The following is a 22,850-nucleotide window of genomic DNA, read 5'->3' on the forward strand; positions in this document are numbered from 1 at the left end:
GAATGAAATCACAGAAAAGTCATTTTACGGTCTTCAAGGCTCAGATTCTATCTTTCTATTAGTTTAAATCAGGCTCAAATGCCAAATCGGTGCTTTATTGACCACTGATGAGAAAAATACAAGCCAACAGAGGTAAAGGTAATAGGTCATCATAAATAGAGGACTAGATGGCGTGGACATTGCACCAAGCACTTCATTGCCATGTAGCTACATCCAAAACCATTCTTGGGCAACATACCCCCTCCCTTCGCTTTTCTGTAGAGCGCTCTGCATCGGGGATGGTATTCTCCTTCCCTTGTTGCCACCGGGACAAACAGACTGTTCAGATTTCATGTCATGAAACCCTCGGATCAGTGCTAGTATCTTATCTGTATTCGCTTACCAACAAATGCATCCCTATTTGTATTTAAAAGGCGATGGGAGCCTTTTTCTAGAGCTCTACTTGCTCCGCATGCAGCTGCCCGGACTCTCGCTGCGTGCCTGGGACTGCAGCTCTGACACAGCCACCCCCCCTTGCTCAAACTTGGCTGAACATTCATAAAGCCTCCCTTTAAGCATCGCAGTCAAGTGCTTTTTTTTTTTTGATGTTGTTGTTTTGCGGTTTTGTTTCTTTTTTTTTTTTTTAATTTTAGTGAAATTATTCTGTTTCTTATTACAGACACATCCCTGAACGAGTCTGTAAGCACAGGCAAAAGGTTTTCAGTAAACGTACTGTGAATCTAACAGAAATAAAGCAGCACAGAACAATGCAGAGAAGTGCAAACAAAGAGCATTTTTTCCTAAACAGTTCCATTGCTTTTTTTAATTATGTGAAAATGTTTGTGCTAAACTGCTTGCGAGGTCAAAACCCAACCAAACAAAACCAAAAATTACACATTCAAGTTTTCCTCTGAACCACTTCGCAGAAGTTTTCAGGTGTCGCTGCAATAAATCCTACTAAGAAATGCTGCAGGGCCCTCCTCGCGCACAGAGGTTATGCTGAGAACAACAGGTACACAGACTTTTTTTACTCATTTTAGAAGTTTGCTGCTTATTTACTCAATACTGTTACAGTCAAATCCTGCCACCGATGCCCACGTCCTTCTCAGAAGGAAAGTCTGCTGAGGTCACTGGGCTGAGTCTTGACAAGTCTTAATCGCTGCTCGATGACTCCCAGCAGCGTCTAGCTACGACGTCAAGCATGGACCTCTGAGGGGGAGGGCAGAACAAGAAAGTTCATCAGACTCTAAATGACAATTACAGCTTTGGGAAAAATAAGGTCTAATCCGAGTGGGAGTCTGGCCTGTAGAGGACCAGAATTTGAAAAAAAAAAAAAAAACCCAAACCAAAATGCATACATTAACCCTCTTGGAAAAAAGATTCATTCACGTTGGTTTGCATTTTTTTTTGAAGCCTAGATAATAACCCTTTATTTTATTTATTTACTTTAAATAACAATGACTTTCTATACTAATTGTTTTTTGTGTCTCTGGACGGAAGGCTTTCAGGGCTCGGAAAGCAAGTCAAGATGCTGAACAGCGTGTGTGTACACAAGATGACAGCCTTTGGCAGGGGACACAAAGGCTTCAGACGAGGGGTGAGCACAGTGAAGGGCCACCCGTGTGCGTCAGGGACGGTGGGGCTGTCTGCTAGACATCTTGGCTTACTGCTCAAATGGGAGTTCGTTGACCTGAGCTTGATTTCTGTGCCTGATGGATGAATGTTAACATATGACTGCACTTGCCGAATATTTTCATGGCTTTATAACCACTTTATAGGCACTTGGATGTATTATCATCTCCCTCTTCCCTCCCCCTAACCGATGGGCACCGCATTGCATAAAAACATAGACCCTTAAGACTGGGTGGATATCTATTACAAAGATTTTCTGCTTGATTTTAATCCAAAAGAGCTGGCATTGAGATGGTGTTTTTTAATTAGAACCTCCTTCACTCAGCTCTTTTTTGTCTTATGGAGCATCTATCAATCAGGAGGAGTCACCACAGGATGCGCCCGGTGGCAGGAGGCCATTTCATCCCATCCCCCAACTCCAGACACTGATTTTTATTTTTTTTTATTCTCCTTCCCTCCCCCCCCCACCCCCCAACTTCATTAACTAAATGCACTGAATAAACCTTAACATCCCAGCTAAATCCTATTGGCCCTGGATTTGCTGCTTAATGCTAAAACCCGAGCGACCCATTTTTCTCCTGTTGATACTTCTATTGCTGATGGCAGCCAGCAGAGAAAAATACCCAACCTTAAAATATTTTAAGGTAGGGAACAAAACCCAGAGAATTCCATCCCTCATTCCTTCTGCTGCTGCTCACCAACTTTACGTAAGCTCTACTTCATGTGTCAAAGCCTCCTTTGCTTTTGTGCTTCAGCAGCAACACAGCGAGTCTGTTGCTTAGCAAATGAATGCAACAAAGCGCATCTGTTATTGAAAGTGCAACGAGGTTTCTTTAAAAGAAAAATGATCTTGCAAAATCTATGAAAATAAATTTCTGTGCATTCTACAATCTCCAGTTGTGACGTTGTTATAAATGTCAGAAGATGGAGATCCCACTAACTGAAAAATCTTTGGGAAAGACTAATAATTAAACAGTTTCAGTGCTACAGATTCATTTTGGGTTCCCATCTTTACATTTTGCTTTAACTGTAGTAGTTTTCATACATGCAACAGAAAAGGCTAAAGATTATCCACCATCCCCCTGCCTCCTGGCTGCCGGCCCTCCCGCGGCACCCCAGTTATAATTGCTGTAGCTAATCTCACAGCGGCTCAGCTGCCCAACACTTCCTCCTCGGTCTGTGATGATGAGCGGGAATGTCGATGGTCGCTTCCCAGCTTTTGGCTCTCTATTCCCAAAACACCCAAACTGGGTTACCCATCCAGCTGCAAAGTCTCCCTATGGCAGCATTCAAAAGCTTTGGCACTCCTGACTGCCCCCGGGGCCACCAGCCTGCCTTTGCTCCTTGCTCCATCAGACCTCCGACCTCTCTGCCCACCTCAAACCATCACCACCATGTGTTTTGCCACAGCATCTGCCACGCCAAAGCCCTTTTCTACTGCAAATAGATCTTCCACACTTCTGCCACGCACACCTGTGGCTGCAGCCACGTCCTCCAGCAGCTTTGCAAGCTCCTCATCAACCTTCTGCCGCAGCGATACACCCTCGCCCTACCGCAGGGCCTCTTTGCGGTTGTCCCTGCCCAATGTGCTCAGCCCCAGCATCCCAACCCTCCCGAGCAGGAGGGATGGCCCATCCTCTGCCCCCCTGTGCCTTGTCCCGTTTCCCCCAGCTCAGAGCGCCACAAGGGGTGCAAACAACCATGCTTCGGCTGGGACAGCCTCTTGCCCTGCCATGGCTGCGTGGCACGCAGCTTCATGCACAGACAACCGAGTGATCCCCTCACAGCTTTCAAGAGTCGCTCACCACATTTTCAGTAATCTGTCAGAGAAGGCTATTCCAGCTCGCTCTTGGGGTATCCAACCAACACAGCAGTCTTTGGATTTGGCTTATGTTTTTAATAACACATTTCACTTTACATTAACATCAGACCTCAATGCCTTAAAATACTGAAGCCAGTTTCTAAGAAGCAGGGCTACATCCTGAAACGCCTACCCCATGCACAGCCAGTCCTTCGCCCGGCAAATTCCTGTGGCATTCAGAGGCTGCAAAGAAACAAGGAGCCTGGACATCTGGTAGAAATACAGTTATGCCGAATAAAAATTATATTTACGAAGTACCTAAAAGCAAATCTAATCTAACACTGAAGATATGCAGCACAGGTTACACATTAAGATTATTAGTACGATGTCCGTTATGAGAAGGCTTTCAAATAAAAATGCTTTCTTACTGACCGCGTGCTTGCATTAATGTATTTTTTCCACTAATACCACTAATGGACCGTTTATCATGTTTCTAGCTTCTCTGAAGTAACAAGAAAAATGTATTGAGCCACGTAAGAATAAAATTAAAATACCCACATTGCTACGCTTTATCATACTGCATACACTCCATAGATGTTTTCAAATACGGTCCTTGCAGGAAATAACGGCAACTGACTTCAATATTACAGAAATATTCAAACCAGCATAAATTGGAGACCAAGAGCGATAAGGAACGGAACCAGTAAAACAAACAGTTACGTTCTCGAGGACTTATTTTTGCAGCATGGACACAGATGAGATAAAGAAAGGGGGCAAGGTCTTTTGTAAGAAACCAGCTCTTTCAGACTGTAAGGAAAGTAAAAATATTTTTGTTCACCTGACTACAGATTAAGAAGGTATGGAGTAATAACCACATGATCCATCAAGTTCTACCTCTTCTTGAATGCAATAAGTAGAATACTTGATAGATGACGTATTTATTAAGAGGTTTATGAGTAGGCAAGCCTCGGCTTTTCATTTTATTTTTATAAACTCTTGCCTGATTTTAGTACGGCCAATTCCTGGATTCCATTTTTAAGCATCCTTAGTGATAGTTCATGAGCTTTGCACCAGGAATCTTTGTAGGGATAAGTGGTGGACAAATGGATTACCAGCTGCTCAACTCCATTTTTTACTATTGTTCTACTTCTAAAACCGTACATAAAAGAAACAAACAAGACCTACAGCCAGACTGAAGTCTGAAGTGTGATACCCACACTTCGAACAGTAATTTTTTGGTTTTTTAAAAACATTTGAAGATAGACACACACAGCAATTTCCAGCTATGACTGTATTTTGCTGTCTATATTTTACACAGGAGGTGTTAAAATATGACTAGGTAATGTGTGTTAAACAAGTCTTTATCAGAAACACAAACAGAAGTTGTACACTAAACGTACCCATAGCCAGTGTAATAGGACAGTCTAGCAGATGTATCGAAGAGATTCAAGCATAGTTTTTGGCACATAGTAACAAAGCTTCTTGCAACTTAAAAAAATAACAATATCATTAATAATAATAAAGCTATGATAAGTTATAATAAAGCTACCACATATTTCTTAACTTTCCTTTAAGAAACACATAGTTTGAAGTTCACTTTTCCCCCACTGCACAACACACACTACGATAGATAGGATTTGTTTACTTAGCCTGTTTACATTAGCAACTTAAAAACCAAAAAAAAAAAAAAAAGAAAAAAGCCTCCAGAAACTTTACCAGCTAAATGAAAGCAACTTCCACTGCTAATACCCCCCAAAATATGGGAAAATATTCCACTTCTGTTGCTTTTGACAGTGATGCTGGTTTACAGTACATCAAAAACTTCCTAGCCTTTCTAATCCCCCCGCAGCCCCTCTGCTTTCCCTGGGCGAGGACCAGCTCTCTCCTCTCCCCGTTTCACGTTAAACTTGCAGGAAACTATTAACTGGGATGGGGGGGGGGGGGGGGTGGCTGCAGGAAAAGGGGGGGCGCACACACACCAGCGTCTCCAGACAGCATTAATGCGTTTAAACCCCGGAGGTGCGGGCTCCGGCGGGGTTACTCGCCCAAGGCAAGCGCACGCTTTCCATCGGACAGTCCCGAATTTCAGATTATTTTCGCGCGGCTGATGAACCGGCCCCATCCCCGCCCCCCAAATCACTTCCACCAACAACTTGTTGGGTTTCAAGCTTTTTCACGACTTTGCCCATCGCAGCCCGTCCCGGGCAGGCGGAGGAGCGAAACTTCACCCCCCACTAAAGCACCCGCAAAAGTAGCACGCTGGGCTCCCGCAAGCTCCAAACAAAGCACCCCCCTAAAAAATACCCCCAGGACCCCCCTCCCGCAGGCAGCACCCCCTCCCCGGCCGCCCCACAACTCCGGGGAGCGGGAGAGGGTTTCCCCCGTGCCCGCTCCCGCCCCGGTGCGAGCGGCGGTACCCACCTGCCGAGCGGCTCCCCGAGCGCGGCCGCGGCCCCACGCCGCTGCCCGCCTCCCGCCGGGGTGCGCAGCCGCCCGCCTCCCTCCGCACCGCCCTCCCGCCGGGGCGCAGCCGGCCGCCTCTCTGCCTGCCGCGGACAGATGGCCGGGAGCCCTCAGCCCTAGCGGAGCGAGGAAAAGCTGAGCTTTTTTCTTTTTTTTTTTTTTTCCTTCCCCTTTTCCTCCTTTCTCCCCCTTTTCCCCTCCCTTCCTCCCCTGGCTTAGCCCCTGGCAGATAAGACCGAGTCAGCCGGAGTGCGCTCACAACACCCCCTGCGCCAATCATTTCAATTAGTGCCACATGAGAGGAGTTTCTGCCCAAAATCTGCTTAAGAAAGGGCCAGAGGGCAGGGCAATCTCCTTTGCTCAACAATGACCAGAAGCTGCTATAAATACCCAAACAAAAGCACTGTCAAGGCCAGGAATGTCGCATCCTAATGTGATAAAAATTGTAAAGATCCGATGTACACCAGAAGTACAAAGGAGAAAAAACAATTTTTAAAAAAGAGACAGAGATTAAAAGCCGTCGCCACCTTCCTACCCTCTCCTTTCATACGTAACCTTGTAATACGTTATCAAAGTTGTATGTTTCTGGGTGCCAAGCTGTTACGTTTTCGAGGTCCCGAGCAGCTCGCTTACAATCCCTTTGTGACAGCTGCACGCTAATATTTATAGGTGCCTGAGCCTATGCATCTTAGATAACCAAGCACAGTGACCAGGGCTGGTCAGAGGCAGCCTCCAACCTCGCAGGTACATTACAGCACGCTAGTAGTACAAGGAACGACTTCTCTAAATTAAAACATTAACAAGAGGTTCCCAATATGCCAATAAGCAAATCAATACATCAGTAAAGTACAGACTCAGGCGCATTCGTATCAAAACGGAGGGATAGAATCTAATTTAATTTAGACGCATTTTCCACCAGCATATTCCAGCACTCTAAGGGAAGAGACGCTTCAGCCTGAGGTTTCTAACTATACAGTGAGTTAGAGCTGAAAACTAATAAAAAAAAAAAAACCAACCAAAACACCCTTAATCTATCAGAGTGCCTCCGCCAGCAGTGCCTGGACCTAGAGCTCGCGCACCACTTTGCAAATCTCCAGTTTGCACCGTTCATGTAGTTGGATGCTCCCAGCTCCGGCGGCGTGGAGAGGGCAGGGCAGGGCGGGAGAAGGGGGTGGTTTGGGTCCCATTTGACTGCTTGTGAACGCTGCGATGCCTTTGAGAGAGTAATTTCCAGCCTGTTGATGGCAGGATGACAACAGCCAGGTTCATCTGAGGGGAAGCCGATAGTCACTGTCACCTAATTCCCCCCACAGACGTTCCCGAACATAATCGTTGCAAAGGGAGGGCACTCGGCTGATGTCCCTCCAACTCTCCTGTCTCAGTGTTTGTGTACAAATCTATGTAAAAGTAGTTAATCCTATTGACTAACCTCATGCTCTTTTAGAAGCGAGATAAAAGCTATCTGAAATGAGCCCTGTCTTTCCTCTGTTCCGTTTCCACCAACTCAACAATAAACTTCTCTTCTACTACAAATAAATGTTATTTTTTCCATTTCATTCCCATGCCCTCCTCTGATCATACTGTTTGTCCCGCTGCAGTGAACAGTGCTTTCTCATACTAAACCCATTCACACACAGGCTTATCCTCAAAGCACCCTTATCCTCAAAGGATGTCCAGAGATGGTTTTTGCTGGCTTATTAATTCCCTGAATTTAAGCGTCTGCCCTACATAACAAAGAGTGTACTTTTAGAAGATCATTTGAAGAAATGCATTTAAAAGGGAGACTATTTAAGCGAAGCTCCTGCAAAACCCTAGTCCAGAAATCACGTGCGCAGGCTTGCAAGAACACAACTGCCCACAAGATTTCCGGACTTCCTAGTTTTAGCAGGGACAGAAATATTCTTTATTTCAACAAAGAGCTTTCAGTACCCCAGAGCACACAGATGCAGAACAATAACACCAACACGAACAATACAGACTAAGCATCGTCGGGCCAAAGCCGCCGGCCCGTGGGCTGACAAAGCCCTCCCTGAGGATGGGGGGGAGAGCGAAGCAGAGACCCCTGTCCTGGCAGAGGCAGGGGGAAGGTCCACGTAGCCCAGCACAGCAGCCGGAGGTATGGCAGGACGTCCGGCTGTATTTGCGAGGTATTGCAATAATATAGCTAATGAACCCTGCCACTTCCACCGGCTGATCTTTAGCTTGGGGCCTGCTTTTATTTCAAGCAGCGGTACAGACATGCTTTGCATTGCAAAGGACAGGACCTTCGCTGAAGGGAAAAAAAAAAAATTAAAAAAAAAAAATCCTTAACAACAAACCCCCCCCCCAGGTAAGCAGTAAAATATTTTTAGAATAATGAGCTTACCTGGGAAAAACGTGACCTATGACTTAAATAGCTGCACAGTTGTAACTGAGTAACAAGACAGCAAAAAATAAGTCACTAATGGAGTGAAATGCAAGATCGCGTGCATGGTATCAAAACCCAGCCAGCCAGGCAGATGATTAAATTGGCGGAACTGAGCCACTGATGCCAGAAGTGGAAGATAAATATCCTATTCTCTGAATTTTGGGTGGTTTTTGTATCTTTCACTTCCTGGATCAGCTATCGTTACAGAGTTCAGTGACAGGAGGGAAAAAAAAGTTCTAAAAATAAACAATATTTCCTCGTCTTGCTCAAAGACCCTGTTTGAGTCGATCTGCCTTGACCTGGTCCTCGTTGTTTTGCGTGCTGCTTTCCTATACCAGCTTTTCCAACCTGTGGATAAAAATGGTAGGGGGAATCTTGCAACCTCCCTTAAGGATGCTGAAAACGTAACGTGAGGAAAACTGCGTGTATGGCAGTATGCCTCACAGAGAGGTATCCGGAAGGACTCTCCTTTGTAAACTTGAAAGTATTCAAAACGCCATTTGCTTTTCAGATCAAAATGCTGTATTTGATGATAAATCTAAGAGACAGATGACAGAAATCTCCACGAGCAATGTCCCCCAAAAGAAAATGCATAAAGAAAAGATACTGTTTAGTTTATAACAATTTAGAATATATTTGCAATTTTAAACTGTCTTTATAAAATACTCCACCAACAGATCAGGGTAAGACTTCTTTTTTTATAGAAAATTGTGACTATTACCTGGAAGTGCTTTAAGTTAACTCGTTATGTAAATGGAAACCTGGATCAGATACATTGGGTCCTCGCGTTGGACATAATTTCCTAGAGAAACAAGCCTATATATGGGAAGTTACCCTCAAGCACTGGTTGAAGTTTTCCCTTAAACACTGTTTTGTTTGATAAGTGAAAACTGACAACATCACCAAATCATCTAGTATTAGTGTTCTTTTCTTTTACGTGTCTCTGCTCTTGGAAAAAAAAAATAATAATGGATAATGCTTTTTCTTTGTCTGTATAAAATGTTGCAGTTCCGGAGATAAAGATGCATTCAGCTGAGCAATTAAATAGCTAAATAAATGAATCAGCAGAGCAGAAGTGACAGATTTAATTATTGCTTAGAGCTAGGAAGGGGAACTAATTATGGGGTTCATGAACCACATGCCATTCTTCTCCTTAAGCATGTGCTTCGATTCTTCTGGATCAAGGTCTGCAAATGCAGTGGTACCGTGCATCAGATTTTTAAAAAAAAAGGGGGAGGGGGAAAGCTATTCAAAATTTGGAAATAAAGTCTCATCTTTGAAAAAAGAATAGTCGATACTCTGTTTTAAAAGCCCATGTTCAATTGACTTGATACCATGAGTTACAGAAACTTTCTTTTAAATAGATAAGCACTAAAAAGGTAGTTCCCCAAACAATGAAAGCACAATGAAGCTCACTGGATGTGAATAAATGAAAGATTGCAACAGAAAGCTGTGGTAATTGCAGCATAAAGCGTATAGCTATATCAAGTGATTAGGGGCCCTATTCATCAGCAAGGATCTGTAGCTGGGAAGCCTGAGAAAGCTGTTGGTCCTAGCTCTCTACTGCTTTGGTCTGTCTACCACAGCAAGCAACACTGTACAAAAAGATGCTTTTGTGGCCACCAACTGGAAAGCCACTAGCAGTGGAAAAAACTGTTCCTCAGTTTCTACCTTTTACCCCATTTCTCTCCTTTGCATTTCTTTTTCCATCCTTTTTTTTTTATGCTTATTCGATGAGATTGTCAATGCCAATTATTTGAGCTTTGAGCTTCGCATTAAAATTGTGAGCCTTGCAGATTAATCCCACAAACACAGAACTCTTCCCCTCATTAGCGGGAGGGAGAAAGAGGAAAAAAACCCCACACGTACTGCATTTGAATCACATCGTTCAATGAATTGCCTAATTTTGGTGAGTTTACAGCTAGCTTATACAGATGAAGAGACAGGTATCATTTCCAGAGAGGAAAGGAGAGGAGAGGAACCCTCCAAGCTATACTTTTGAAAAAAAAAAAAAAAAAAAAAATTAATTAGTGGATGTAAGAGAGAAGTCTTTCATTCCTAGCCAGTGGTTTTCTAAACTTAAAATCTCAATGTGTTGGGATGTCTGTTGTAGCGTAATTTTAAAAATCAACACATTTGCCTCTTTTCTTAAAAATGCTGCAAAGAAAGACATAAATAACTCTGCACAGCTGACCTCATACACCGTTCTGAAAAACAATCAGACCTTCTACTCCACTGACTTTGAACATTCATAAAAAGCAGAACACGTTGCTTATGGCTGGGAAAGGTCTAAATCCACCCCAGCTATAGCCATGTTCTCCTACACCACCAGTAATTTTGTCAGAATGAAAATAATTGTGTCCAAACCCAGAGATGTAGGCTGATCCCTGAGAAGGCTCACTGGACAATCACAAATGCCATCATCATTCAAGATTACACCATCAGCTCTGCTTGGCTGAAATTCTGTTCTCTGAATGCAGCCAAACCCAAGGTCTATTGCATCAACAAAGTCCAAAATGCCCCCTATCTTGAAAATCAGTGTCTGAGCTTCTGTATCAAGGGAGACCGTATCTGCAGGGAACCAGGAGCACTGTACATCCAAGATAAAGTAAAAACAGCATTATTTTTTTTATTTTTTTAAATTCAAATTATGGTATAGCTCTGTAAAAGTGACATTCTTTGCCTGGAATTCCAGTGCAGTTAGAACAGAAGAAAATGCACTTTGTACCTGGACACACAGCAAAGCAGAGAGGAGCTGATCTTCAAAAAAGACACTATATCTGAAACACTACCTACAAGTTGCGTTAGCACTTATACCATATCAATTTTACAGCATCTGTTATCCATGTTAATAAAGTGTGATGCTGAAGTCACTAAGGTACCGGTGATCATGAACCTTGCAGAACACATGCACAACTGATATCTTGTAATAGGGATGTTATGATTGTATAAATAACCTCAGTGGAGCGTGTGGAGTTGAAAAGGATCCCATGGGCAGGGGCAGCCAGTCAGCAGACTGACGAAGGACAAAGGGAGGATATACTCTTGGTGCACAACACTTCTTATCCCAGGAGGCAGAATCAGCTGGACTTATCTGACAGTCCCTGCCAGGCTGACACGGAAATGACCGTTTAAGTATCTGAGGTGTCCCTCTCAAGACAGGAGATGATCGGCATTTGCATTTGCATCCAAAAGCACAGCTCCAGAGGAATACAGGGCGTTTTGAAGGGAAGTCATGCAAAATCCAGCTTGCCACCTGGGAGGAAGGCTGACTTTGTGAATCCACCGTCTTCTGCTCTCACTGCAGGGCAATGCAAAAGAAATCCCTTGTGGGATACTCAAAACAGGAGTCATGGTTAGGTATAGACCAGAAGCAAATTTGTCATTGTTTTATTTATACCCTTTTGCTCTCAGTCTTGCACTTGGATGTCCGCCCTTAAGTCTTGCTTAAGATAATTTTGCAGTGTTTCACCACCCAGCCAGTCTGGGGCAGTGGAGAGACAAGATGAAACAGAGTGAAACCAGGAGGTTCTCTGTAAAAAATAAAGACAAAGAAGGGCGCACAGGGTGTCTTGAGATATGGGTGTCTCCTCTGCAAGGGTCATCGAAGCTCAGAGCTGGCACGTAGTTCCTTACTATTTTCAAAGGGTCACTGGGGGACGGATGAGAAGGGAGGACTTTACTAGAAGGGAAAGGATTCGCCCAAACAGGCACGAACTACTTCCTCTCCTGCGAGACGCAGATGGCAAAGCAACACTCCACAGTTCTGGGTGAGCGCTGGGTTTTCAAACAGGCTCCGACTCCACGTTTGGTTGTCACAGGGAAAGTAGAAGGTCATTTTTCCCTGCCATGGGGAGCATGCCAGTTTATCAAAGCTACCCTTGGGGAAATTTGCTTGTGAAGATTTACAAAAGAGGTGACTAAGTATGCCAGTGGGTGTAAAAGGAGTTGCCAGCTGACTGGTACAAAGAAGAAATTACTGTGCTTTTTGCATAAAGTCTAAATAACATTTATGCACTACTAATCACAGAGCTAAAAATAATTTAAAATCACCCACCATTTTCTTCTTTTAAAACTCAAAGAAGCGGTTTTTATTATTTTTTTCTGAGTGCCCTATTGCATTTTCCTAATAGTTCATCGGAGACTAGAAGCAAACATCCAGTCTTCACCAAGGACTAATTTAAAAAACAATCAAGCTCCTTGACAATAATAGCAACTGAAGTAACAGGAGCCACTGTCCAAACCAAAAGCTGAAGTAGGCATCCAGCCATGATGCCCAAAGGGTTTTTACAGAGAAGGGCAAGGATGCTTGCATACAAACGTCAGAGCTTGCTTACTGTTGGAATAAGTTGCATCTGAGAAAAAACAGAAATATGCCAGAAACAGGGGCAGGACGGAAGCATGTGAAGTGGCCAGAGGGCAGCCCTTGGAGACAGCCTGAGCAAAACTAAGAGAAAGTTCCTCCTTTCTCTTAGTGCAGTGGTATACCAAAGAAGAAGCAGCCGCAAGGAGTATGAAATAAGGAGTGAGAAGTCTGATCCTCATGAGGCTGACAAATACAAATCTTGACCTAACACAGATGATAAAAAGGGAGGTTATAATATGACTCACTGTGACACTTTTGAACAATGAGAATAAAAAGCTGTCTTGATTTGTAAAACCAGAGAAGCAGTTACGTTGTAAAATTCTGCAGCTTTGAAAAACACTGGCTGCAACATAAGGGAATATCACAAGCACAGGATGGACCAAGAGAACAAGTCGCAGATCTATAGGAATCATTCAATTTTATCACTTAAGGTCTGAGGTTTGCCGGCTTGAAGGAACAAAGCTCCAGGGCACAAAAACCAGTCAGACTGTTATGGAACAGACTTGGGAAGGTCCCCTTCTGGACTCCGAATTTGGCTACTGAATTTGTAATCTCTGGAAATTCCCATGGCAGAAGGTATAGAAATCACCAAGCCAAAAATCCTGAAAACACAGAGAGGTTGGAAAGTTGAAACTGAACCACCTTTGTGGTTCAAATCTCAAACACAGACAGTGATGGCAGAACGTCCATCCATCCATCCATCCATCCATCCCTCCTGAATGAAAACTGATTTTAACATTAATCTGTTGAATTCACAACAAAGAACCTGGGATAGAAAAAGGAGAAACGGAGAGAAAAAGGAGAAACGGAGATAGCCAGGAGTGGAGAACGAAATGGTGATAATGTCATCTGCATTTTGGAATGAGTAGCATGGTACATACAACATTTAGACCAAGGACGCTCCCGGAATTTCTAAATATAAGTAATGCCATTATTATTCCTTATTTAAGACTATAAACATTTTGCATGCCTTTTATTCTAGAGCCAGCACAAGACTTTTCAACGGCTCAGAAAAAATTGACAGTCAGTCCTCCTAAAATAACAGATGGGGCAGAGCCACCCCTGCCTGCCGCAGGAGAGTAGGGAATTGCAATGGAGAGATCTAGAGGATCCACGCTGCTAATCTGGCTGCCTCCCGGGACTGATACCAGTCAGCTATCACAGCTGCCGGCACTGGGCATTCTACCAATAGTTTCCACTCCTACTTTAGGGGCAGCAGCAGTTTCAGACAACCTGTTTTTCCCAGTCCTAATATGGACAAAATTAGGAGGGGGAGATGTTAAGGGACATGCGCTTTGTCTTCCCAGCAGCCTGTTACCTTAGGCAATTTCTGCTTTGCCTGTGCTCATAGCCAGTCCAGTTTGCTGCTGGAAGCTGAGGACTCAATTTAACTTTGCGTCTTCTGCATTCTCACAAGATTCAAGCAAAGACTACGTTCACCAGTGTCACCTTATAATTCTTCTGTAATTCAGGGGCCTTGATCCCAAATGTATGAAGTCCACCTTAAGTCAGTCTTAATTCTTCTGCAGGGGAATCAGTATAATATCATTCTTAAAAAAAAAGCAAACAGTTCACCTATAATGATCAAGAATTTTTTAATCTGCTGTCCATATTGTGCTCTTCAAGTTCCTCATGAAAGAGTTTGAGTGCAGTGAAATTGCTGATGTAAAAGGCTACCATAATATATTTCGATATGCCTGTGCAACGTTAAGAGTTATCAGTGTGCCAGGGTAGAGCTTGACTAGCTTGATCAGGAAACTACTGAAGAGCCGTAGAGTAAATAATAGATTTAAAAACAAGAACAGCTTTGAAGTGTGTATTGGCAGTTGCTCATTGTACAGTACCATCAGAACACGCATTGCATCGATATTGGCAGATAACACTGAAATTTCAGTAAATATTAGTGTTTTGAGCTAGAGTTATTAAAGCCTGATACAGGCATATTTGTTAAAGCTTTTCTGACAGATTATGCCACTGTTGGCCAAGTCCACTGGCATAGCAACAACAAAAATGCAGAAGAATAATTTTGTTCAACTTAATATAACTTGCCATACCATAATGGCGTTTTGTATCCAACTTCATATCCTGCTTCATTCCATTGTTGTTTTTTTTTAAATGCCTGAAACTTTACAGAGGGGGAAGATACTCCAGTGATGCTCACCAAGTTCAGACTCCTTCTCCACGTGCATATTTCCGCTGTGCCTTCTTGAGATTCACTTTGTCTTTCAGTGCCTTAGCTCCACGGACATAAAATAATAACCTTGCCCTACCTCACAGAGCTGCTCTAAGCACAGCCTATTTAGATTCTGGAGCGTTGCAGATTATGGGAGAAAAATTGTTTATCTATGTACCATTTTGTGTGTACATTTTCTACTGAGCTTTTTTTTTTTAAAAAAAAAAAGTCTAAATTTGTCTCGAACTATTTGTTTTTTCATTTTCTTTTCTAACTTCTGTCACTTTGTTTTGCTTTGTACTGTGCTGTGTCTCCTGCTACAGTCGTCTTCTTCCTTCAGTCACTTTTCTATGTCATGTAATTGTGATCGAGGTTTCTCTCTGTACTTCTTTTCTCCACCGCTGCATTCTTCTTATTTCTCCTACATTGCCAGGCTCTCTCGATTGAGAAAAGAGAACTATTCCCAAATTTCTTCACATCTTTGTATCTCCTTTCTTATTGCTCTGAGCCTTTCCTTTCCTGTCTGCTTACCATCCTGCTTCCCCCCCTGAAAGAATTTTCTCCCTTTACAGAGGGGAGGGAGAACCCTGCGCCAGCAGGCATTCATTGAGAAGGAGGCAGGGAAATTAGAAAGAGTGACTGATCAGAGAGCTTTTATTCAGGATACATGTAGGCCTTTAGCTATGTGTAAAACACCTCAATGAGAGAGATAATGAGTGCTTCAGGGCAGGGATGGTATCTGCCTGAAATAAGCATTTCTCCAGCGCTCAGTGCAAAAAAGCTGCTAACCTTGCAGAGGCCTTAGAGTTGCCACAGCTCAAACCCTGGGAGGCTTTACAGGTTAAATCTTATATCCTGGACCCAACCGGGAAACAAAATCAAAGCTGCTGCACGCTACAAAACACATCGTTTATGGGCCGATCGCAGCCCAGGTGCTGATGGCTCCCGGATGATTATTCCCTTGTCCTGTGCAGAGGGCTTTCAAACAGTGCAAGTCTTTCATTCAAGTCTTTTCAAAGAGGCAGCCAATGCTGCCATTTACCTGGATTTCACTTGTTTGGAGGATCTAGCTCTGTCCTCAGAAAAAGAAGTTAAAAGTCTCTTTGTTAAGCCTAGTTAAAAAATGATGCTTAGGACTGCAACTGCAACTTGGCCTTTCAGAGAAGAACTCAGAATCCAGCAGAAATCCTAGAGTAAAAATAGATATATTATTTATATGTACGGTGATATTAATTGTTGTATTTCCTTCCATTTTAGGGGCGGCAAGTGCATTTTTAAAGTTTGATAATTGCTCAGTTCCAAAAGGTAAGGTATCTCCTCCCTGCAAATCTAGAGAAATGTTAAGGTTGGCAATACATCGCTGGAAGGCCTGAACTTGTTAGGGCTCAAAACAGACCCACCGTTTTTGTGCAGGGCAGCAGGCTCGGGGCGATATCAGCATCTTTCCTTGGGGAGTGGCTCATGAGCAGAAGCTGGCAGGACTCAATCCCGCAAGGCAATGACAGAATCCGGCACCACGCTTTGCTGCTTGAGGGTGCGGTGCTCAGCCACTCATTGCCAGGGTATACCCAGGAACCACATCTGTATACACCTGTATGTTTACAAGAGATTGAACCTGCCATTTGGAGTCTGCTGATGAGTGAGGAAATTTAGGCTGCTGCCAAAAGATGAAATTTGTCTCTGGTTTGGGGGACCTGCTCGCTATTCAAGTCCCATCAAAGCATCTGGAAGCTTTGCTGCCTCAGTCTTGCTCACTTTTGAGGCATGACATAGACACACACACATATCTAAACCTCTGTCTGTATGTGGGTGTAATTTTCAGAAAATAAAATTTATTCCTAGGACTCATCCCACTGATCTGTAGTGCAAGCTGCACGGAAACTTTTAATATTTCAGAAGAGATTATTTTGGTATGATCACTGCTTCATTTGTCTGTGTAACTTTTCCCAACCTGTTCTTTCCTCCTGCTACTCTTTCTTTTTTATCCATGCATGCTTACACCAACCTTTCCTTTCTCTATCCATTTTTGCAAATGGTTTCCCTTTGATTTTTTGTCCCCACGGTTTGAATCTTACGAGCATTCCCTTCATGTTTTAGTTCCTTTTCTGAGGGGACACAAGAGAGAGAGAAAGCAATTCAGAAAAACAACAATAATTACTTTATAAATTTAACCACGTACCTAGTCTCAGGTCATTTTTGGGGGAAAGGCAGGGAAGATGGAAAGAGAAATTCCCCAGAGTTTTCTGGTTTTTCTAGACCATTTCAATACACAGCACAGTAAAGCAGATTACTAGAAGTTATTCTGAAATTGGAAGTCATTTCCCAACCAGAAAAATAGAAAAGAATATCAACTCTGGCAAGTTAAATTTAATAAGCCCAGCCAAAAAAAGATTTTGAAGAGCAATTTGCTAAAGGCATAAAACCAATAATAAAATGTTTTTTAAGCACATCCGAAACAGGAAGTCTGCCAGAAAGTCTGTAGGGCTGATAAGTAATTGGGGTATGAAAGGGGAGCTCAAATAAGATCAGACTGTACACCAGCAAAGTGAGAAGAATTCTTTACATAGGTGTTCGCCCCAGAAGAGCTTTTTGAAGTTCCCAGGCCAAAACCTTTCTTTACAGGGAACAAGCCCCTTAAAACTGGTTAGACAATAGGAAACGCATAATAGAAGTAAACGGTCACTCTTTACAATGCAGAGAGACTTCTAGAGGATCAGTGCAGGGAAATGCAGCGTTCAACATAGTGGTGGGTAATTTGGATAAGGCTGAATAGTGAGGCGACAGTTAATCACACTAGGTTATTTAGGGTAGTAAAACCGAAGGGTGGCTGAAAAATTGCAGAAAGATCTCAGTTCTGTGTGATTGCTGATAAAAGTGCAGATGAAATGCAATGCTGATAAATGTGGAATCTGGAATAAAACCAAACAGTCCTAACTATACATACCCAGGGATGAGTTTTTAGTTAGCCGTTACCACTCTCAAATACAACGGCTGCAGCCGGAGAAACCATGTACAGTCCTATGAAAACATCAGCCTAAAGTGAACAGAATATTATGAATTATTACGAAAATGAAATGAAGGAGACCAATCTTATTGCCACTGAGAAAATGTGCCGTATCTTCTAAGCCCCAAGGGACCCACCTGAAGTAGAAAACATATAGACAAGGGCGATAAGTAAGATAATTGAAGGTAAGGGACAGTATCTGTGTGAGGAACAATAAGTAGGCTGGGATAACTCAGTTTGGAGAAGAGATAGCTCAGAAGAACATGACAAAACCCATAACATCACATGCCACACTGAGAAGGGTAGAACAGGAAAGGCTTCTCACCCCTATTAGTAATACAAGAAGGAAAGAGCACCAAATGAAATGTTGGACTGTCAGTTTAGCGCCTAAAAAATGGAATATCCTTTTTTATAGAATGGGTAATTAAGTTAGGGAATAAACTGTTGGAATAGATTGCAAATGTTAAAAGCCTGAATAAATTCAAAAAGCAATTAAGCAAATTCATGGGACATCTCACCACCCCCAACATTTATTAGAAACAAAGGTATAATTTCTAGGCAAGTCCCTAAACTTCAAAGCAGGAAAGGCTGAGAAAAGTACTGGAAAATGTATCACCCAGACGTTGCCATCTTACACTCTTGAAATGTATGTTTTCTTCTACATTTAGAAAAATATACCAGGCCTACTGGTTAGGCCCAGCAGAGCCATTTTTCTGTTCTTATCCTTGGGAGAACTGTGCTCTGAGCAGAAGTCCTGCGCAGCTCAGCATGAAGGCACAGGGTTGCCAAATCAACCACTAACAGCATGTGCCAGGATGGCAAAAGGGGGCCAGAGGGTTCCTTGTCTCATGCTGGGAGCTCTACAGCATCTGTACTCAAGTCTAAGAGCTCTCTGGTACAGTCAGAAGCTCTGATCATCGCTCTGGCTATGGGTTTATTTCATTCATTAATGTAGGTTTTCCTCAGAGGACTTCTAGGACCATAAGAGGGAGGATAAAGTCTTGCCTTCTTGAGAAAAATCCCTTCTGCTCACCGAGCCATTAGACAGTAGAGTCCCTTATTTTTAGGTAGGTCTTGATACACAGCTAGTGTGAAAGATTTTGAAAGAGAAATCGTTGCCCCTATTCTGGAATGAAAAATCCCACCAAAGTCCACAACATTTCCTTCCCTTCATTTGCCAACCCCCACGGTGTATCATATTTATTCTCTAAGCAAAAAAATGTTTGAGAAGATTGAGAAAACTGGTGAAGAAAGCGATTTGCATTTTAAGCAGAAGAATTAAGCAAGACAGGAAAATATTAAAATTAAAAATAATTAAGTTGGATTTGTCCAGACTAGAAAATCACCCAAATGGACCTATTTTTACCTTGTATTTGTTTACAAGGTCTGCAGAACTCTTCACTTGTGTGGATTAAACATGCTTCACTGACTTTTTTGTTCTATTTAACAAAAAAACACAATCTGCCCTGGCAGCCTGGTATATGTGGCCATTCCTACAATATGTCCTAGCAGCACTGCTTACATTTTGGTAATAATAATGATCTGCATTTTCACTGTTCTTTTCCTTCAAAATACAAAGTGCCCCAGGAATATTATTTAAATTCATAAAGCAGCCATTTAAGTAAGCAAAAGAATTCTGTTGGGATTATTGGGTTGGAAGGGATTTTTGGGGCTCATCTGTGCCCACTCAAGCAATATGAGCTTTGAAGTTACATCTGAGTTCAAAGTTTGCTCATATCTCTGAAAATGGAGATGCCACAGACTCTCTGGTTACCTGAGCCAGTATTTGACCCCACCTGCCTCAAGGCAGGAAAGATTTTTCTGATAATTAGACAAAAATTCCCATGTTGCAACATGTGTCTGTTGCCTTTTGTCCTATTACGGTGCACTGCCTAGAAGAGTTTGGCTTCATCTTTTCTGTACATTGCCAGTAGGTAATTTAAAACAGTTAGATCGCCCCCTTATTCTCATCTTCAGGCTGAACAAACCCAGTTCTGTCAGCTGCTTCTTGTATGTCCTGCGCTCCAGCCACCTGGTGCCCCAATGTCTCATTCCAGTATGTCAATATCCATCTTGTACAGGGGAATCCAAAACAGGACACAGTCCTGCAGGCAGGGTCTCACAAGCACCAAGCAGAAGGCAAGAATCACTTCCCTCAACCTGCTGGCTACACTCTTGCTAGTACAGCCCGGGATGCGGCTGACCTTCAGGATGCAGCTGACCTTCAGGATGCTCTGCTGACTCATGTTGGAGTAGTTGTCTGCTGGGACCCCCAGGAATTTTTCTGCAAAACTACTTTGTAGCCAGTTGGTGGCCCATCCATCCTGCTGCACGGGCTTGTTCAGTCTCAGGTTCAGGAACTTGCATCTGCCTGTGCTGAATTTTCAAAAGTTTCTGCCAGACTACTTCTCCAGCTTGTTGAGAGTCCTCTAAATGGCAATACTGCCCCCCAACATATTAATTGCTCCCCTAATTAGGTACCATCTGTGAAGTTGCTGAGAGTGCATTTCATCCCATTGTCTAGGTGAATGAATGAATGTCGGTACCAGTATTGACTCCTGATAGATGCTACTAGAAACCACCCATCATCTGGACTTTATACAACTGATCACAGCTCTTGGAACCTGGTGGTATGGCCAGCAGTCCATTCACTTTGTAGTTCACTTCTCAAATCCATGTCTCACCAACTTGGCTGCAGGGATATCATGTAACAGGCCTTGTGGAAGTCAAGGTAAATAACCATCACTCTTCTTTCCCCCACCACACCAGCCATCTCCTCAGAGCAAGCTCTCAGATTGTTCAGCCACAATTTGCTATTTGTGAATCCATGACGGTTGTTCCCAATTGTATTCTTGTCTTCCATGTGCTTGGACATGGTTCCCAGAAGGGTTTTCTCCAAAATCTTCCTGGGGACTGAAGGGAGGTTTATGAGCAGATATTTCCCCAGATCCACCTTCCTGCTCATCCTGAAGATGCATAAGACACCTTTTCCCAGCCCTCAGGAACCTCTCCTGATCCCTAGGGGCCTTTTGAAGACGATACAAAGCAGTCCTTGCAGTGACCCCAGCATCTGTCCTCTCTTGTCCCATGGCTTATGTATATCCAGTTTGCTTATTTGGTCACTAACTCAATCTTCCCAGGTTCTGCCTGGGAGACCTGAGGACAGAACTTGCCAATAAAGACCAAAGCAAAGATGACACTGAGTTTCTCAGCCTTTTCTGTGCGCTTTGTTTTAAATTCTGCTGCTTCGTTTCACAGCCCCACATCTTCCTTAGGCCTCCTTTTGCCACTACCTTTAGCAGCTTTTCTTGTTGCCCTTCCCATTCCTCACTAATTTCAAATCCAGCTGAACTCTGGCTTCCCTAATTCCCTGCCTGTGTGGCTAGACAATGGTCTGCACGCACTGCTCCCAGTGTAGCCCTCCTTGCCCTCCCCTGCCGTCTCGTTTAGTACCAGAGCCCAGGCTGGAGCTCCCTGCCCATCTGTTGTGCCTGTGTGACTGCCTGGGCCATGGGCTGGGCTGAGCCCAGCTCTAGGGAGGTTGTCCTTGGAAAGCAGCATCCTTTCCGGGTCCCCTTCCCCTTCAGGGCAGTCTCCCATGGGAACCTGCCAAACAGTTCCCAGAACGATCTGTTGAACCCTCTCTTTTCATTTGCTGTTATCATTCTGAAAACTTTCCATTTCTGCCCAAAGTATTTGTTCATTTCAGACAAAAACTCTGTAAAAAAGGAAGTGTAAAAAAAAAAAATTAAAATTAAATCCTTTTCTCTATCTGTCAATTTAGATGCATCTGAACTTTTACAAGGAGCCATAGTCACTAAATTGTGTTCACTGACTAAGCTGAAATTAAAAGTAACAGAGCAGTGATGCTTAATGATTACTGACTACAAATAATGTAAATGATTTTTAATTTTAAATAATAATTTGTAAATAATGATCCACGGCTAAGTCTAACAATATGGCTGGAAAATAAAATCAAGAGAGATTAGAAAAAAAAACCCTCCCAACTCAGCATCTCACAAATTTTGCTTGCTACCTGTCAACATCTGTTTCACTTTTCAGCAAACCTAGTCTCATCCCCTTTGCAACTCACAGCGCTGCCTAATTTAAACATTATGTAGTCATGTTTTTTAGTCCTAAATCATGAACCTGTGAGATGTCCAATTACCGCTTCTTTCATTTTATTCACAAAAGACAAACAAGAGGGAGAATACTGGGTTTTTTACTCCCACCTGTTATGCTAAGAGAAGCCGAGTAAGTGTTTGACAGGTAAAAATATAAATGATGAACCCCCAAATTAAAACACTATCGGAATAAAATTCACATACATTTTGTGAGAGTTTGGGCAAGTTCCAGAAACTGACAGCATTTTGCTTTTTCTTTGACATGTACAGTATGCTCAAAAAGTCTCCATTAAAGTGCCATGTAATTAACTTAGGATACAAGGGATAAAACGGTAAAGAGAACAATGAAGATAATTTGTCATCGGGATTTTCATTAAAAACACCAGTATTACAGGAATAATTTTCAGCAGTGCTTTGCCCTGATTACTGCCTGTCAGATAGTGTATGGGGACCAAACAGGATATTTGAATGGGGAACATTTTCAGAATCTCATCTTACATCAGCATTATGAAGGTAAGTGGTTTATCTACATTGAATGTAATTCATCATCTATATTTTAATATTCCAAAACACGAGCATTCTGCTCTGATTTTAACCTCTCCTAACGTTACTATTTTCCAGTAAATGTTACACTGATAATAGCTTTTCCTAACACACATTGCAGTCTCTGTCTTGGACAGGGAGGAGGATCTACAACTACCTGAAAGGAGGTCGTAGCGGGGTGGGGGTCGGTCTCTTCTCCCAAGTAACAGGCGATAGGACAAGAGGAAATGGCTCAAGTTGTGCCAGGGAAGGTTTAGATTGGATATTGGGAAAAATTTTTACACTGAAAGGGTTATTAAATATTGGAACAGGCTGCCCAGGGAAGTGGTTGAGTCACCATCCCTGGAGGTATTTAAAA

The 22,850-nt window shown here is 42.9% G+C and overlaps 1 protein-coding gene across 5 annotated transcripts in view; it reads right to left on the bottom strand.

The window, feature by feature from the left end:
- Positions 1–22,850, bottom strand: part of LOC128904962 (poly(rC)-binding protein 3-like) — a 525,202-nt gene that overhangs the window by 134,037 nt on the left and 368,315 nt on the right. Inside the window, exon 1 of one of the 5 annotated variants that reach the window (XM_054190154.1) lies at positions 8,241–8,258. The exons of 1 other annotated variant lie outside the window; for it this stretch is intronic. The gene's annotated coding sequence lies outside the window, so the exon portion shown is untranslated. Of the gene's footprint in view, positions 1–5,833; positions 5,975–6,430; positions 6,493–8,240; positions 8,259–22,850 lie in introns of those variants that run through there. 3 more of the 5 variants (XM_054190156.1, XM_054190152.1, XM_054190150.1) reach the window with 3 other exon arrangements.

The sequence above is a fragment of the Rissa tridactyla genome, chromosome 2 (assembly GCF_028500815.1).
Source record: "Rissa tridactyla isolate bRisTri1 chromosome 2, bRisTri1.patW.cur.20221130, whole genome shotgun sequence".
Lineage (NCBI taxonomy): Eukaryota > Metazoa > Chordata > Aves > Charadriiformes > Laridae > Rissa > Rissa tridactyla.